Source organism: Carassius auratus, unplaced genomic scaffold (genome assembly GCF_003368295.1).
Source record: "Carassius auratus strain Wakin unplaced genomic scaffold, ASM336829v1 scaf_tig00216129, whole genome shotgun sequence".
Taxonomy (NCBI): domain Eukaryota; kingdom Metazoa; phylum Chordata; class Actinopteri; order Cypriniformes; family Cyprinidae; genus Carassius; species Carassius auratus.
This window is the reverse complement of record NW_020528426.1, coordinates 50,704-68,775: the sequence shown is the minus strand read 5'-3', so window position 1 is coordinate 68,775 and position 18,072 is coordinate 50,704. Positions and strand designations below refer to the sequence as shown.

At 40.9% G+C, this 18,072-nt stretch overlaps 1 protein-coding gene across 1 annotated transcript in view; it reads right to left on the bottom strand.

Annotated features, from left to right (window-relative positions):
* The window catches only part of LOC113097191 (E3 ubiquitin-protein ligase RNF220-like), a 44,329-nt gene extending 30,941 nt beyond the window's left edge, over nucleotides 1-13,388 (bottom strand). Inside the window, exon 1 of the mRNA XM_026262412.1 lies at nucleotides 13,313-13,388. The gene's annotated coding sequence lies outside the window, so the exon portion shown is untranslated. The remainder of the gene's footprint in view (nucleotides 1-13,312) is intronic.
* Between the last annotated feature and the right edge of the window lie 4,684 nt (nucleotides 13,389-18,072).

The following is an 18,072-nucleotide window of genomic DNA, read 5'->3' as shown; positions in this document are numbered from 1 at the left end:
TAATGTCTGGGAGGCAGCTATTGATCTGTTGCAGTAGGGGTTAGTGAGCATCTTTTCTCGAGATGATGAGGTAACTTGAGGGCAGGTTGCAAACAGATGTACAAACACACATACACACACACAGTGGGGCTGTAATCCTGGTTCTTCTCTCTACATAAAGCCTAGGGCTCAGTATGAACCCGTCCTTGACTTCAGAGGGCACTGTTGTGTTTGTCTTGACATGATGTGTGCACAGTTTGAGAGGGTGATGATCGCTAACAGTCCAGTCTATGCACACACACACACACACACACACACGCAGGCAAACATGCACACAAACACATGTAAACGCTCACACACACATGTGCATACATGCGGCAACGTCCCTCCAGGGGCACATATCCTCTGCTAACATATTGGCCTGTCAGAACTATTTCCTGCAAGAGCATGGATTCATCAGTGAGGAGCTAACATGGGACAGTGTTAGCATCTCCAAAACTCCCCCTCCCACCCACATACATCTCTCCACCTCTTCCCTCTCCTCTCCCCAGTCATGCGTGCCTACGCATACCCATCCCCAATTCACCAGCACCACTACTTAACGGCCCCACACTCTGGACACTTTAAGTGACTTTGAAAAATAGGTAATCGATTACAATTCTGTGTGTCTCTGTTTCTCTCACCACCCTTTTCTCGCTTGCCCCTCTCTCCCTCTAAGTCTGTCCAGCAAAATCCTGCACATCTATTTTCTCATTTTCTCGCCCTTTATTTGTTTTCCGTGCTCTCCCCTGTCTTATCTCCTCTCACCTATTTCTCTTTCTTTCTTTCTTTCTTTCTTTCTTTCTTTCTTTCTTTCTTTCTTTCATTAATTATATATGTGTCTATAAATTACATATTATTATAAATTTTATTATACAGCATACTATGTTCTACTAGTAATATGAATAAAAATATACTACATAAATAGATAATGAAATAAAAGAGACATTTATACATTTAAAAATATTATATAAAAAATGTAAAATATTTTCCAAATAGCTCTGAAAATGATTATATGTTTTTATTCACACACACATAAATATATATATTTGTTAAAATGCAGATTTTGGTTAAAATAATTATTAATCCATTTATTCATTCCCATCATCACCCACACATCTCCATTTCTCTCTCTCCCCTCCTCTCTTCAGCAGTGGTCAGCTTTATTGCAATGACAAGATAATTTGAGTCGTGCCAAAGCAATCACAGTCTGCAAGAGTGAACAAAGAGAGGTCCAGACCCATTCTAAAGCTGATAAATCTTCAGTCTGTCTGTTACGTATTTGCAACATGAAATCACACAGCCTGACATAAGAGGTTGTGTCGGAATGACAGTCTGTCCATACAGACTCATTATCATACAGCTCTGTTTATTCTATAAGTTTGCACATCATTAATAGGTATAACCTAAAATGTCCTATGCAAATTGTAAATACTATATAAAGTGTAAATTCTGACGCTATTAATACATTTACTGTATTTTCTTGTTTACAGTACTTCAATGCATTTATTTCCTTTTTGTCTGTTAACATGTCAGAGGTTCCTCTGACTCTGTTATGTGTGCATGATGGGATCTGTTACCAGTGCGTGTGATTGTGTCTGTGTGTGCCCCTCTGTCCATGTGTGAAGAGAAAATGAGTGTGTGCCTCTTGAAACTGGCTCTTTAATTCATCCGTACACAATCAATGGGCTCAGTAATGGAGTCATGATGGTTTGGTCAAGCGCTTGTCGGGACCTGAACCAGCTCCCTGTCACTTGTCTCCCTGAAAACACACACACACACTCACTCACAAACAGGGAGCTGGTCATTTGGCAGCTTTGATGTTAATGGAGAGGATTCACAAAAAATAACGCACACTTAATAGTCTGTCTGTCAGCACAGACTGATGAATGCCTATATAGTGAAAGGGTGTGTGTTTGTGAGTGGACATCAGTTTGCAAATACGTGAGGCTGTGTCAAAGCTTCGCATATATCCATGTGTGTGTTAGTGTGCAGACCTAATGTTTTTCCTATAGACCGCCCCACTATGTGTGCGTGCAGTTTGGTTTAGGTGTCCACATCGTCCCCAGAGAGGATTGACTAATAGAGACAGCAAAGTGATTAATCATGTCTTCCCTGGGAGGGCAGGAGGGACACAAACACAGGTCTCCAGCTCTGGAAAAATCCTAACAAACTCACCCTATGTTATCCTTTTGTACATTTCCAATATTTTTTTTACAATAATTTTTTACATGATTTACAAGATCCATCCATCCATCCATCCATCCATCCATCCATATATATATATATATATATATATATATATATATATATATATATATATATATATATATATACATACATATGTGAAAATATTTGCATAATGGTAGAAAACATACACATTTCATTCATTCAGTGTCCCAATAGTCTTCTCTCTTTACTAAAATAAAAAGCACCAGTCACCAGACCACATGTGGTCTATAAAGTGTCCCATTCCTCTTGTCCATTTCTTATTCTTTCCCCCATCTCTCTGTTCCCCCATCTTTCTCTCTCTAAGGGGGTGAGTGATGGCTAGCAGAAGACAGAGAGATAAATCCTGAGGCATGGAGGGGGTTTGGCGCATGCTGCTTGTCAGCGCGTTAAAGATGATTAATGTGGGATGCCCCCCTGCGCTGGACCCCTGCGTGGAGAAAGGTGGGGACTCCGTTTAATCTAAAGGGCCGGTGAGACCAGCGCGCAGAGAGGGGAAATAACAAGGAAATAGGACTGACAGAACTTTTTAGAGCTGAGATTTCTCACCTAAATGCCATGCTGTGAGAGAGAGAGAGAGAAAGAGAAAGATGTCTGTGACAGCTCTGACTGAGTGCTGGCCTGATCTTCTCTAATTTGCCAAGATGGATGGTTCTCTCCCACTATCTCCCTCTCTCTCTGCCTTCAAAAATCCCGTCTTTCCCCCCGCTCTTAGCCATAACACACCTTTATTACCGTACATACACTCACCCAGACCTTTATTCTGATAGCACAGCTAATGAGGGCCAGAGCCAGCGGCCTCTCTTGGCGTTAGACGTTCCCTAATTATTAAAAGCACTTTCATCAAAGGTAACCTCTTGCTAACCCCACTGATGGCACAATTACACACTGGACGGATGAGTTAGCGCATGCTAATATCTTAATAGTGTCAAACTTTGCTGCCTTGGTGAAGGCAGATTCGAGCTAACTTGGCCACTAGCTGTATGGTGATGTATCGTTCCCCTCCAGCTGCCTCTGACACTCCTCGTATGTTGTTTTACAAGGCATTGTGTAAAAAAAAAAAAAGATAGAAAAAGAGCTCTACAGAAGCCGCCTCAAACGTAAGCTCCCCTGGTAGTTGGCAGCCTGCCACTGGCAGCTCCGGCTGGGGCTGTTAGCTGTCTGTCTCTCCTCTCATTTAGCCTCACGCAGCATAACTCAAACAGCATGCGCCTATTTATTTAACTGCTTCCAAATGCAGAAAAAAAACCTCCATGCTTACATATCTGCGTCCATAAAACCCGACGCGGCAGATACTGTGAAACGTTTAGATAGAAAATTGACATATAATGTGCGTAGGCATCTTTTAAAGTTTTATAATGGTAGTAACACCACACACATCACTGTGTGGGCAAGTCCCACCTTGACCTTTTAAGCATTACTCTCATAATTGCAGCAAATTCAGTCGTTTGGTGGGTTTAATGGTCTTTGTCTGGTTTGTTAGGAGTCAGGAGTACATTTTTGAGTGTAGGTGTGTGCGCCACGTGTATGAGTGTGCTCGGTGAACAAAACAGAGAGCATTTAAGGTACTGGCGAGAGAACAAAGCTGCCACTAATGGGCACAGGCAGGGAGCATGTGCCTTATGAAATCTCTCTTTGCTTACAGTGTGCCCATGGTGAGCTGAAGGCAGAGATGGTAAAGGACTTTCCTCTGCACAACCTGCCAGACTCACCTGAGAATGACTAAATTTACTAGCATACCAGTCGCCCTTTTGTAAAGCCAATCACTGCACCCACAGGTGCACCATCCACACTGAATGGGAATGAAAGTAACTTAATATTTACTTTTTAAGTTATTCTTCTTTGATCTAGAAGAACTAATTATTGTTTGACCACCCTGCTTGACCAACAAAAAAACCTAGACCAGCTAGGATGGTTAATGGTTTAAACCACCCGTACTAAAGTAAAAAGCACAATGTAAGTTAGTCTAAGCTGTTTTGTTGGTCAACCAGGGTGGTCAAAACCCAAAATATGGTCTAAAATCTCTTGTTATTCTTGAGGAATGAATGCATATTTTTTAACAGCAATGGTGTTGACCAATCACCAGCTATGCAAGTTTAACAGGTGAACCGCTAAGCTTTTGATTGGTCAAAACCATTCCTGATAACTATAATATGCAAACATTTGGGCAATTTTATACTGTTTTTTTTTTTTAGCTGGTCTACAGATTTTTTCAGCAGGCCCAAAAAATCTGAATAAAAAAAGACCACAAAAAATAGGAAATGTAAGACCACAAAGGGATTGGCACCAGTTTTGGTTTTACTACTGATCACTGCATTTAGTGCTTTCACTGATTAACAAATTGCTCACTTTGACCATGACCATCACAAGCTCCCCACCACCACCCAAAAATCTGTCCTCTCTCTATCCGCTCTAATGAATTCCTTTTTCTCCATTTCATACCAGCACTGCATTAAACAGGCTTTCCCAATATGCATCAAGTGTTTACGCCTGCCTCATTCTCTCCCCTCTTGCCCTTAAGCATGCCAACATCAGTAAACAGTGAAATCTCTCAGCCTCTTACTGAATGTAACCACATTATGCTGTCTGATAACGTCGTCAAATAATGCCCGATAAGAGGAATTTGATTTGATTCAGGGCCTTTTTTTTCCTCCCTTTCAAGGCTTCTCTTTTCTTCTTCTTGCCTTAAGGCCACACACACACACACACACACACACACATCTTTTTATACTCTGAATCTTCGAAAATGACACTGCCTTGTATGCGCAATCAAATAAATCCAGCAAACCTGTCAGCCTTCATTTTTTTGCCTCCCCTCCTCGCTAAATCAGAACAAGGTGAGCCGCTACATGTCATCGCCATAATAGAAAAATGTGCTTTATACACAAAAGGAGGGGAATTAGACTGATAATGGGACCAGCCCAGACTATCTGTGTGTGTGTGTGCTTTTTACTTTATTGCAAGTGAGCAGAGGAAACCATAAGCAGGCTGGGCAGTTCCTAGGCTGATTACTCAGGGTTAGGTGAAAAAAAGAATGGAGAGGATGAGAGAAGAAGGGAATGAGGCATCGCGCCTCATCGAGAGGATGTCTGATGAAATGGAACGAGGTCATCCTCAGTTTGGGACCTGATGTGCGTCGGTGTTGGCATCTGTGCTAACTGCGCACAGGAGGCCGATCACCACTGACAGTGATGCATTGTGCTCTTAAACAGCAGCTCCTCACGCTACCGATCACACACACACATACACTCAGGGTGTCACATTTAAAAAGGCAAATGCAATCAGCACCTAAGAGAGGAGTGGGACGATGGGAGTGGTTTGGTGTCGGTATCACTCTGTCATTCTCTCTCAGTGGGGAGGAGTGTTTGGCTAAAGACAATGTTGGTTTGATGTGCATGATCAGCATATGTGTGGGGCGTGCAAAGATGTGCTGGCAGTCTTGTGGAAACATAAGCCAGTTATTAGGGCCACATTCATAACTATGCTCTTCAGAGGGGAGGAGACTTCATTATCTGAACACACAAACAACTGGCTTAAGGGCATGATGGAAAATAATTTTTGTTATTTGTTGTTATTTTGTTATTTGTTATTTTTATTTTGGCTGTGCATGACAGGGTTGTGCATGTATCACAGTTTCCACAAAAATATTAAGCAGAACAACGTTAGTTCAACATTATTAATAATAATAAGGAGAAATTATTCTTTGGCACGATATCAGCATATTAGAATGATTTCTGAAGATGCATGTAACTGTTCATCTGAAGACCACCATAATGGCTGCAGGAAATTCAGCTTTTGTGATCACATGAATAATTTTCAAATATATTAAAATAGAAAACCGTTATTTAAAATTGTAATAATACTTAAATAATTTTTTTTTTTTTTTGGATTTTTGATTGAATATATACAGCCATATCAAGCACTTCTTTCAGAAAACATTTCTAAAATATTACCAATCAATTAGTGTAGCGTACATTCAAAACTGGTCTTGACAGACATCCTTTCATTTAAATTTACATGTTTCCTGCCTCAGTTCAAATTCAGAAATTCAATTTGAATGTGCATTCTCAATTTATTTCTGAATGCTGGACAACTCTGGTGTATTTGTGGGTAAGATGGTGTGCCTACATTTAAGTGACTGCGGCTTGCTTTGGAGAGTGTGTGGGTTTTCTTTGAGGGAATAGTGTTTAGAAGGCATCTTATTGAGGTAAGTGTGTGTGTGTGTGTGTTTGGTTTGAGTGTATGGTGTTCAGGATAAGACTTGTGTCGGTGGATGTGAGCACTCACAGTAGTGACAGCTGTTTATTCAATCAATCACCTTGCGGATGGCACAGCAGAGTGAAACGGCTGGAGATTGAGTTTTGCCTCACAGGGGAAAATGGAGCAAATTAATAGACCATTACCCAGGCGCTGACCCAGGAAATGAGGGTGACACTGCAGGGTTAGATCTGCCAGCTTGCCTGCCTCTCTTTCTTTCCCTCTCTTTCTGTCTCTCCACAGTTTTTACAATAGGCGAGAAGCCTCAGTCTAGCACCCCTTCTCCTCCCAAGGGGTAAGGACCATTACAACTCTGGCTTTGTGATTGAGAGGAGGCAGGGAAGGGCACATATCTGCTTAAATATGGATGGATTTGCGCAGCTCTATGAAATCATGTGTGTTTGTCTGAACAGGTGGGCTATGTTTGCTGAGTAGGCAGTGTTAAGTCCCTGAGGATGTAATCTACGCTGGGCCTTAAACACGGGGGCGAAAGTTTTTCACCGAGGGTCATTCATCAATGACCAAAATGCCTAGCGTCCAATTATATTTGCAGTGAGAATGCTAACACACATAATGTGCTACTCGTATCCCATAGCTGAATGAGGGTGACCCAGGCACCTGCCCCAAATGTTTTGGTCAAAAGGTCAAGTGACATTTCAGCAGTCATTATATACTCAGCATACTCCGATAGCACATTTACATCTCCAAGACGTCTTTCATTCTCTGTAAAACTTTTAAGAAATAAATGCATTTAAAATAAATTAAGTCTTAAAGACATTTTCTAAATCCGACAGGAAATCTGATTAGCAGACACTCTGTAAATCTTCTGGCTGAAAGCACACCCAATAAATGAAACATCTTACTCTTCACAAAGTATTTGTGCTATTATCATATCTAGTCTTGAGTAAACATTGATGCCAAAGCTAATGTCGTTATAAAACTCACACAAAACACAATGAATGCTAAAGCTAATGCTAATACTATTATATAAAAAAAATCCTTTCAAATACATGGTTAAGAAAATTCTACTTTTACTGTAAGCGCACACATTGTGCATTGTATGCTAAAGCTTATACTCGTGGTACAAAAAATGGCATTGACTGCTAAAGCTAATGCTAGGTTTGCTATAAAACAATGTCAATGTGCACTGGAAGTGTGTACATTGTGTGGTCTGAGCAAATGTAAATACATTAACAAAACTTTAAAAAAATTTAACAATGTCTAAAAAAGAGACGGCCTTGGCCAGATGGCATATATTGTGCGCTGAGTGCTCAGGCTTGTAACTGATGCCATGTGCTGCCTACTTTATGCCTGTCCATTAGTGGGCTTGTATACACAAGCACTGTTTCCTAAATAATGCCTAACCATAATTGATAGCACAAAGCCACCAATAACCTCTACAGGTTTCTTTTCATCAGTACACTGCTGTCGGTGTGCCCCTCTCATATTCTCTCTCTCTTCCTGCTCTCATATGCTTGTGAGGGGGAATTAATTACCAGAGCCAATTTACTGTTTATACTCTGATGTTTTAACTAATTACCACTAATGGTGACAGAATAGCAGCCGTGCAGTTAATTGAATTTAGATGGCAGGGCTGCAGGTCCATATGAATAGTGGCTCTCAGGAACTGTCATAACCGACCGCCCCCCACTTCTTCCTGCATTAACACCCCTGCCTGTCGTCGCTTACACACACACAAACACAAACACGCGCACTCAATGTCTAATACATAAACACAGACAACTCACATGCATGCAAATCGCCTGCCCACTCCACATCAACTCCCTTTCATTCCTGCATAAGTCTTTTGTTTCACTGGAAGATTGAGCTTTGACATTGATTAAACATCGATTAAAAATGAAAAGCTCATAAACTGCTATCACACTATGATCAAAAAGATGCATTTAGATAGCATGACAACTTAAAAAAATGAATGACTTCCGGTGGCTTTGTTGCTGGAAATCTCTGTCAGTGAGAATGGGCTTTAATGCTCTGTCTGGTTAGGACACTGTGTCAGTGAACTTACATTCATATTTCTGCCTCCAGATGTCCTAGTTAGTCTGCTTGGCCCCTGACTGACTGCATGAATAATATTCTCAACACATCCTGCTTCAGCAATTTGTATGAGCTAAGACCAAAAAAAAAGCTTTCCAGGCAAAGTCGTAAAATAGCCACCTGATACACTAAAGGCTCAATGATTTGAAAGTTACAAGAGAAAGTGCTGTGAGCCGTCACCGTCAATCAGTTCTAGTACCGTCGCATACGCCAAACGGTCTGGCCGCTTAGCTCACTTTTCACATGCAGCACGTACGATCCCGGGGAGATTTTGCTAGCACGTGTAACGGTTAACCTCTTTCCCCCTCCTTCGACCCGGGGCACCTGAGACATATTCCTTTTTACGCGTGTTAACCTGTTGGCCTCCTCCGCTGTAGATCAGATCAATGGAGCTGAGCGTCAAGGTTTAGTCACGGCCCCGGTGAGGAAACCGTCTTTGGCTCCAAGGCTATGATTTGAATATGGAACCTGGCGAACATGCTGTAATCTTACCCGCGACAACTCAGTGTATTGAATGACTCTAAATTGATTTTCTGTTCAAAAAGCCACTTTTCTCATGCTGGCAGTTGGAGTGCAGCCCTAAAGGAAGTTTCAGTCTCTGCTGCCTGCTTTAAGCCCTCAGTGCGGCACTCCTCTTGCCCTCCTACCGCAGTTGCTCCGGCTCTGGTGTAGACGGAGTTTGAAAATGAGGCGAGGATTGATTTGTCATCAGAGATGCTCCTGTGTCTGCCTGTCTACAGCTTGTGCCCAAAGCGGAGAGCTGTGAGTCTAACTCTACAGTACGACAACACAGCCATCTCTATTTATCTCCTCTACCACACACAAACACACACACACTTTTCTGGGCATTAGGGCCAGGGATTTCGTGTTCCTAGCTCCCGCTCATCTGTCAGCAACAGCAAGGAGCTGACATGAGCTAAAACCTCCATTCCACAAACCATTTAGAGCCTAAGCCTCTCTCTTTCTCCTTCCTCACTGCCTCACTTTCTGAGAGCAGTTAACATGGTACCAGACTGTGCTTCACAGGAAAGACTGGGAGAAATCAATCTATCCAGCTGCCCTGAACACAAAAAGCACTACTGAGCTGATTATATTTTGTATTCCCTAATCCAAACCCTAACATAATGGTATTTTTAGAATTTAATTAAAACATTAAACTGTGATATTTAGTATGCTTCTTATTATTTGTTCCTCATAATACAGGCAAAACACTGTGTTTTTTTAAGACATTCAGCAAGGATGAATTAAATTCATCCTATATTTCAAATAAATGCTGTTCTGTTGAACTTTCTACTCATCGTAGAATCCAGGGAGGTGGTGGGGGTGGAAGCATCCCAATTTCCAGAAAAAAATATACTGTTTTTAAATGAATAATCAATTTTCACACTGCACATAATGCTGTGATGCTTATTTTTATATATTCTAAATATTCTTAATCTATTTCGTGAATGGTTAAGCTTGAGGTTTATTTCTTCAGCCTTCAGTGTCAATTTTCTGATCTGATCCTCAAGAAACATCTCTTCTTATTAGCAATATTAACTCTGTTATTAAATTAGTGGTTTTTTTTTTTAGGTTTAAGTGCGCAATAGGGTAAATTAGCATGCACAATTAAATATCCAATATTAGCTAATATAAAAAAAATAAATAAAAAACAGACCCAGAGCTTACACAGTTGAGCACATCAGTCCAGTTATACAATATCACACCTTCAAACACAGTCACATATATCCCAGCATTTCTATGTGTTTGTGTGTGTGTACTAATCTGTGAGAGGCAGTATGGCTCAGAAATATGGCACCGGGGTCACAGCAGTGGAGCAGAAGCCTAACAGGAGTGCAGCTAGTTAGATGTCTCTCAGTACAAATGGGCTGCGATTTATCCTTAGCACAACAGCACATAGCACGACTTGCCCAACCTGGTCCCTATCCCTCTATCCTGTCACTTCTCTGTCAGTCTGTTACTCACTCTCTCACCCTTCCTTAAATAAAGCGGGGCCCAAAAAGTTTTATATTAAGCATTTACTTTAAGCCATACTGAAACTGACATTTCCACTAAAAATGAAAATGTTCTAATTCTCATGTTGTTCCAAAACTGAAACAACATGAGTTGTTACAGTTGTGACTTACTTTCTTCTGTGAAACACAAAAATGTTTAAGTTCAAAGTTTCTTTCTTTAAAACAAAAGGCATTTGGTAAGGCACTTTGTTACATTTTTAAGTGTAGCTCAAGGATACAAGTATTATGAGGCCACTGCATTTCCCAAATGTAAAGACTGTTGGGATGCAGCTCAACTTTGGGACGAGTGACTGCAGGAAAGGATGTGTTCATCTCTTCAGGAGGTCAGTATGATGGATTAAAAAACTCACCTGCATGTGAAGCCAGAACCCATACTGCTCTCAGGTTGTTATCAGGTCTTGTCACTGATAGGAGACACTCAGCTAATCCTCCCACAGTGCTGCCATATCTGTATCTTTAGCTGGCATATATCCCCTGCTCTCGCTTTCACCTTCTCTAAGAGTCTCTTTCTGTTTCTCTTCTCATCGGGAAGAGCTGGCAGGATGGTTTAATAAAGGCCATAGTGGGAATGAGGGCTGAGCATGAGATGGTCATCTGGAAGAATGGGTTTTTCAGCAGGCAAACCTCAGGCCACCCGTTACGAAGAGACCATGGGGTCCTCGAGGGTCCCCTGGAGCCTCCATGAGAACACCTCAATCAGACATGGCCGATTGCATCACAAACACCAGTGGACACCACAATGATCTTATCCATGTCAGTCTCCAGGGTCCAACATCACCAGCTTCTCCATCAGCTTTCATAAGGAGTGTGTTATGACTTCTAACAGCAGAGGGGGATGTTACCCCTTGGCTATGGTGTGCATGTGAGCGGTTAGAAGGTTGTTTAACCTTTAACCTTATGGACATTGCTAACCCAGCATATACTTGCCCATGAGCAGGGCCCCAAAATGAATGCAAGCACCAAATGTAAGAAAAAAATGTTGAGGAGTAAATACAGATATTCACAATTTTGCATTATTACACACACACACACACACACACACACACACACACACACACTTCAACTATTCAACTTTGCATTATTATTATTATCATCAAGAAATTAAAAAAATTAGATTGAAGTTGATTTAAAAAATTGCAAAAATGATTATTAGAAATGCAATCATCTAAAATATTAATAAATATGTATTTATCAATTTCAAACTCTATTATGCAAAACAGCATTACCAACAATAAGCTTTAAAACACAAGATTGAACTATGTATACCTTGTAATTCTTTTAAATGTACCTGCCATTAGCAGGTATGACTAAAAGAATGGAGCAGAGAAAAGGAACGTCTTTAACATCTCTCATGAGCAGAGACCCTAAAGTGAACAGGTGAGGTGAGAGGGCTGATACTCAAAGCAGGAGCACAAGGATCAATAGAAAATTAAGAGACTGGAATGGTTCTGCTGGTGTTCCCACACTAACCTCTTCACTCCTCTATCATCCACTTTTCCTCCATCTCACGTTCTTCCTCACACACACACAAAAGCATACTCGCTCCTGTTTTTCCCTTTTTCTCCAGCACCCCGATGTCTTCCCAGTGCAGTACTGGCGATGGTAAGAAAAAAAAGAGGAAAAAAAATCTTGTGAAGGAACTGACATGAGATGGTGGTGTTTAGGAGTTTAAGCATTAAAAAAGGGGTGAAATAAAGCAATGAAGCAGCGTGATAGCAGCAAGCGAGGGAGGGATGGAGAGAGGGAGCTTTAGCAATCTGCTGGCTGTCTGGGGACTCAAATCTCAGAGCAATTTTCGGGCTGGGTGATTGGCAGCTTGATGTGTATTCTTCCCCTGCAGGAGCTGGGCGATAACTCTGGCCCAGTCGCCCATCTCGGGCCTGTTGTGGGGCTATTACAATGACAATGCCGATAAGGGACATTTATCACTCCTGTGGCACGCTGACAGAGAGGCCCCATCAACAGGTCTACCGGGGCCGGTAAGGCACGAGCGAGGAGAAGAGGTTCACTGAGCCTGAATTACAGGCCACTCTCAGACACGTAACAATACGTTTATCACACGCATAAGCACACGCACACAAACACAAATAGATATGTACACACTTTCGCACCATATATAATCCAGATATGACACACGATACGAGTGGAGATGCTTTTGCAATATATATTTGATCATCAAGATGCAATATACATCAGTTCAGTATTAAGGCTGGTTCACACCAAAATGATAATTTAATGACAATTTAACAATTGTTTAATTCTATGAGGAATAGAATAAAGAAGTCCACATTACAGCTATATTAATAACTAAATGAACAATCTTAACTCTCTGAACAATGTTTTCCAGCTGGGGAATGATAAAAACATTGGCAGCCAGATTTTAACCAGGTTTAAAGAGCTAGTGCATTTAAAGCATAATAGCAGCTTGCGCTTCTAACGAACATAAAATTATTGGATGTTGGTGTAGATGCTAATATAGCTATTGTCTTAGGTATCCTTATAGTTAAAATTCTTGGTATAAATGGGGATTAAGGCATTAAAAGGCCTAGTTTTTTTTCTGTTGATTTAGGGAAAAGATATTTTGAAATTTTGCATATTAAGCTTAATCGTATGTAACAAGAACAACAACAAAAATACTCCCAGTAAATGAATAAAGAAATTCAGCTTGAATTACTTTTTTACACATGGGATGTTCAAACAGTAAGAAACAGTTAAAAAATAAAAATCCTGTGTCTTACTGTGGTGTTCTATTTCCTTTCAGTCATAAAACACAGCCTACTTTCCCGAAGTCTTTATAAATCCTGTTTTTATGCAATCATTTGACACTTGAAAATGACAAATAGTGGAGTAGGTCTTTGCTTTCAGTAACGTATGATAACAATAGCATTGTGCAGCAGTGTACAGCACGCAGGGTCCTTTGTGTCAATCTGCTCTCAGTGGTCAAAGGGCCCCATTGTGTCAAGGAAGGTGGCACGGCTCAGACCCGCAGCTGGGGACTGGTGGAGGGTGGTGGCTGGTCCAAAGTATGGTAAGTGACCCCCTCCATAGGCCATACACACATACATACACTGGCCTCTGCGACCTAACACTAAATAAACTGCAGTTACAGCCAACCACCTGTAGGAAGCGCCAATGGTGAGAAAACCTTCAAAATTAAAGACATGGCCAAAGAGTAATTCAGATTTTGCATCTACCTTCACACCCCTGTCAACACTCTAGAGCGGAGATAGAGTTTTCAAAGAAAACACTCTGAATGAACACTTCTGTGAGACAAAGTTACCAAATGGGCTAAACGGTGTAAAGTGGCAGGCTGTCGACAGCTGGATTTGGGGTTAAGCCCCATTCACCTTGTGAATGAGGGGCTCACATTAAGGCTCCGAACCCTTCTTAACTACCCTAAGAAGCCACTTCCACCCTCTCTGTCCCCCATTTTATGGCCCTGACCTTGAGCCATTAACACTACAAACCTCCAGACGAGCTGGATACTTTACAACACTAAGAGATTGATAGAGTTAAAAATGGCGCAGACTATGATGATGTAAATAAATAGCCAGATACCATACTTAAACATTTTCAACCTCAGTTTCATAGAAACCAGATTTTTTTGTACTCAACTAGGCTAAACATCACCATGACCTAAAACCCAACAAATAAACACATGAAATTACATGCACCACAATAAACAACGCCAACTGCAGTTATCATCAGGAATCCAGCCCTGCCCACACTGTGCCTTTAGGCGAGCTACCAAAACTGATCCTGAAGGATGAACACTTATAAGGTTATAAATGAATTACGTTTAAACTATCAGCTACCGCTTGAGAAGTGCCTATGATAAATTAACCCTCAGGTACACCTTCATAACTCAGAGACAAGTTTTCTCCCCCTACGTTTTTGTCCATCTATCGCTATTTCTACAGAATGGCATTAGTTCAGGTATCTATTACCCATTAGCCACTTTCATCACACACCACAGGAGACTTAGTTTAGAGGGAAAGGTCCAAAGCTGCCTCCATGTTCAACATCAGTCATTTCCTGCAACCAAAGTACAGTTCAAAGTCTTTTGAGCATGTAAAACTCAAAAGGGGTGTTATCCCAATTAAAAAAAAAAAAAAAAAAAACAGTTTCAAGTACAATTTAAGTGGTTGTATGTGACAACTTAATGTTTTTTTAGTGATCAAAATCAAGTTCCTGAAATGGTGTGTGCCTGTGTTCAAAGTAGTTGCCTGCCAGGGGACTTAGTTAAAGCGTATTAGTCAAGAGGAGTGTTGATAAGTACGTAGTCTGGTTTACACATACACACACACACATGACGCATTGCAGAATGACCCATGCCCTGTTTATTGACAGACTCCAGCCAGTCTGGAGTTCATAGGGAGTCTCCATAATCTCTCTAGAGATGATTAAAAATTAATTGATTACCGGAATTTTATCCATACTCCCTAAACAACCAGCACAGATGACAAGTCAGCTAATAAATGTTAATTACTGCTTTTTTCCCTTCCTGTTTTACGACCCTGCAAGTCTTAGGCCTTCTGATATCAGGTTGTAAATTCATTAGATGCTAACACACCTAGTGGGGCCAGCTCATTTAGCAATGACAAACACGATTAGGACAGAAGTAAGGATCGGACTCCTGTCACCTGATAAGAATGTGTTTCTTCTGTATTTTTGCTGAGCACAGGCAAGTACCCAAGTTGAGTATTAATGACTATCAATCAATCTAGCCATGAATCCATCTATGAATTAATCTTTTTTGGAAGTTTGCAATTACAAAATACTAAATCATTTGATCTCCTCTCTAATATTCAGCACCAGTGCTTATTCTCACCCTAATTTTAATCCAGCCTAATTATTGAATTGGCGCCAGAGGATATAACAAATAAACACATTGAGAAATAGGCTTTGTTATAAACCGGGCAATATTTTTAAGACATCCATATACATCTGAACACCTATAACACAAAAAAAGCCACCATCGCCTGTCATGTTAAATTGCCAAATAATACAAGGCTCTAACCTCAAACGCTGCAAACAAAAGACAGCAGCCTTTTATCTAAGATTAAAAGGAGAAGCAGTGGGTGCCAGATGTCAGAAGAGAATCAAAAATCAATCAATCACACGCTGCTTATCAGGAACAGCAACTATGACATCCGCAGACTAGCAGCCAATTTCCCTTGAAAAAAAAAAAACAACCTGAAGTCAAGAACAATGTTGTTTAATCCCTTTACACTTTAAGACTTTTAACTTGCAACACAGATGATCTGTAAACACAACACGTCCACTGCAGTAAAAAAACTTAATGCTGTGCTTCTTAAAATACTATATAATCGACTGAACAACCATTTTTGAACTCCAACCTCTTATCTAAGAGTAAGGTGTGAACCAGACAGTGGAATTTTTTCCAGCAGTGTAAAATGTGACACTCTGAGAGAGCCTGAGGCCTAGTCCCTGTGAAACACAAATATATATAAAAAAAAACTCTTATTTACAGAGAGAAAGATTAATTTATTATCCTCCAGAGTCAAGTGTTCAGATTTGGAAATAATATTTCATGAGTTTTGAGTTTACAACTATTTTAACCCCTCTTTTAGGTAGTTGAGCACACATGGTTTTGTCCATTTAGAAAGAATTATACAGGGATGATAGTTGGAATGGTCATAAGAGAAATTAAGTAGAATAAAAAAAGGAAATGTAAAATAAGTGCAATTATTTTACATTACAAATGTGTTCTTAAAATGAAGAAAAACACTTTTCCTATGACAGTTTTTTTATCTCTCAAGATTAAAATTATTTAGGAAACCAAAAACAAAATATTTTTTAATAATAAATAAAATAATAATAATAACCATTAAAAACTCTACATTTTTCTTTTAGACTGCATAATTAATGCAAGTAGTGATTGATTGTTCCTTATGTTTGATTGAGAGGACAAGATAAACAAAAAGTTTCTTTTTAAACCTCATCTATTAAACGTTATGTTTTGCATTTATTGTGAGTTTATGTGGAAGCCGTGCAGCACGTCTCCAGTTTCATCAGTCTATGGGACATTTTACTGATGACATTTCTGCACAATGCTCTGTGACATCTGCGTCAACAACTGCTGCATAGCACCACTGAAGGTCAGGGATAATGGGAGAAAAGGCCAAGGAAATATTAGACTGCTTGAAAACAGTGCAGGCTCTGGCTCACCAGCAACTGTCACTCGTAACGTAAATATATTTGAAAGGCCAAGAGTGAGGGGCAGTTTCCTTCAGGTTGACAGGCCTGGGTGGGCTCCGCTACCAAACCCCATGCTGGTGAGTAACAAAATCAGTTTAGTCAGTGAAAACTGTTGTGGGTGAGTGAAGACATGTTGACAGCTGATGGTATTTTTCAAAGGGCTTTATAGTAAGATATTTTTAAAGTTGTGAGAGTGGAGGACGTAGCCTTGAGGCCCTCCTTTAGACTACAGTGCTAGGCTGTGCAGTACATCATCAGTCCCAGAGGAGATGGATGTCTGTTAAGCAATAAGAAGGAAGAGGCGTACCTGTGGTAGGCTCATGCCGTTAGCTCACTTAAACCACATTACCAAAGGGCCTCTTCCTCAGGCTAACGGCCAGCCAGGTGGTGCTGTAGTCTGGGCTGACTGCCCTGCTGAGAAGGGTGAGAGAGAACAAGTGCTGGGTCTCCTTACAGGAAACCGAGGTTATGATGCCGCAGACACGTTCTGAGAACATTCTCACACTGCTGCTTTGAAATTGGCATCAGCACCAAAACCAGGATTAAATAACAGTGAGAGCGAGAAGGCAGGCCACACAACAGCGAGGGACAGAAGAGCAGACACTGAACAGACACCTCACACAGACGAGTCACTCAATCTCAACCTCCCTTCCGCAGAAAATGATCACATTTCACTCAGTGTGTAGCAGAGCTTCTGCTGCTGGAGTTTCTTCAGGTAAAGTGTTCGCTTTAAGCAGCGGTCATTAAAGCCATCCTGATTCATTAGTCTGCAGCTGCTACTCATTAAGGGGCCGTTCACATATCGTGCCTAAAAAACGCTAGGCGCGCCGCTTTTTCCTTCTTTCCAAATCGCTCGGGCAGTAGCGCTCCTGAGGCGTCTGCCTTTGCTACGCAACCATGAGGTGCTCTCTCCATGAAGACGCCGAACTTTCAGCAAAGGATAAATGGATTTGCAGCACTAAAAATCGCTCTGCTACTAAATTTATTTCAAAATGGCAATCCATATACAGCTATGAACAGCTGTTCCTTCATCTTGGCTGAGTTTTCAATGTTGTTACGGAAAAGGATGAAGCTGATTGGTTAGTTCTTGTCACATGACCTGCGGTGCGCTTGTGGCATTCTGAAAAGTTGAGATGTCTTTAACTCGATGCGGTGCCTGGAAAAAACGGAAAAACTGAAAAAATGGGCGTGTCGCACTGCGTGCGCGTCGCGACCGCGTCGCTTCCATTATGAGCGCGCGTCTACAGTGGAAATAACGAACTTGCGCGCGCAAAAG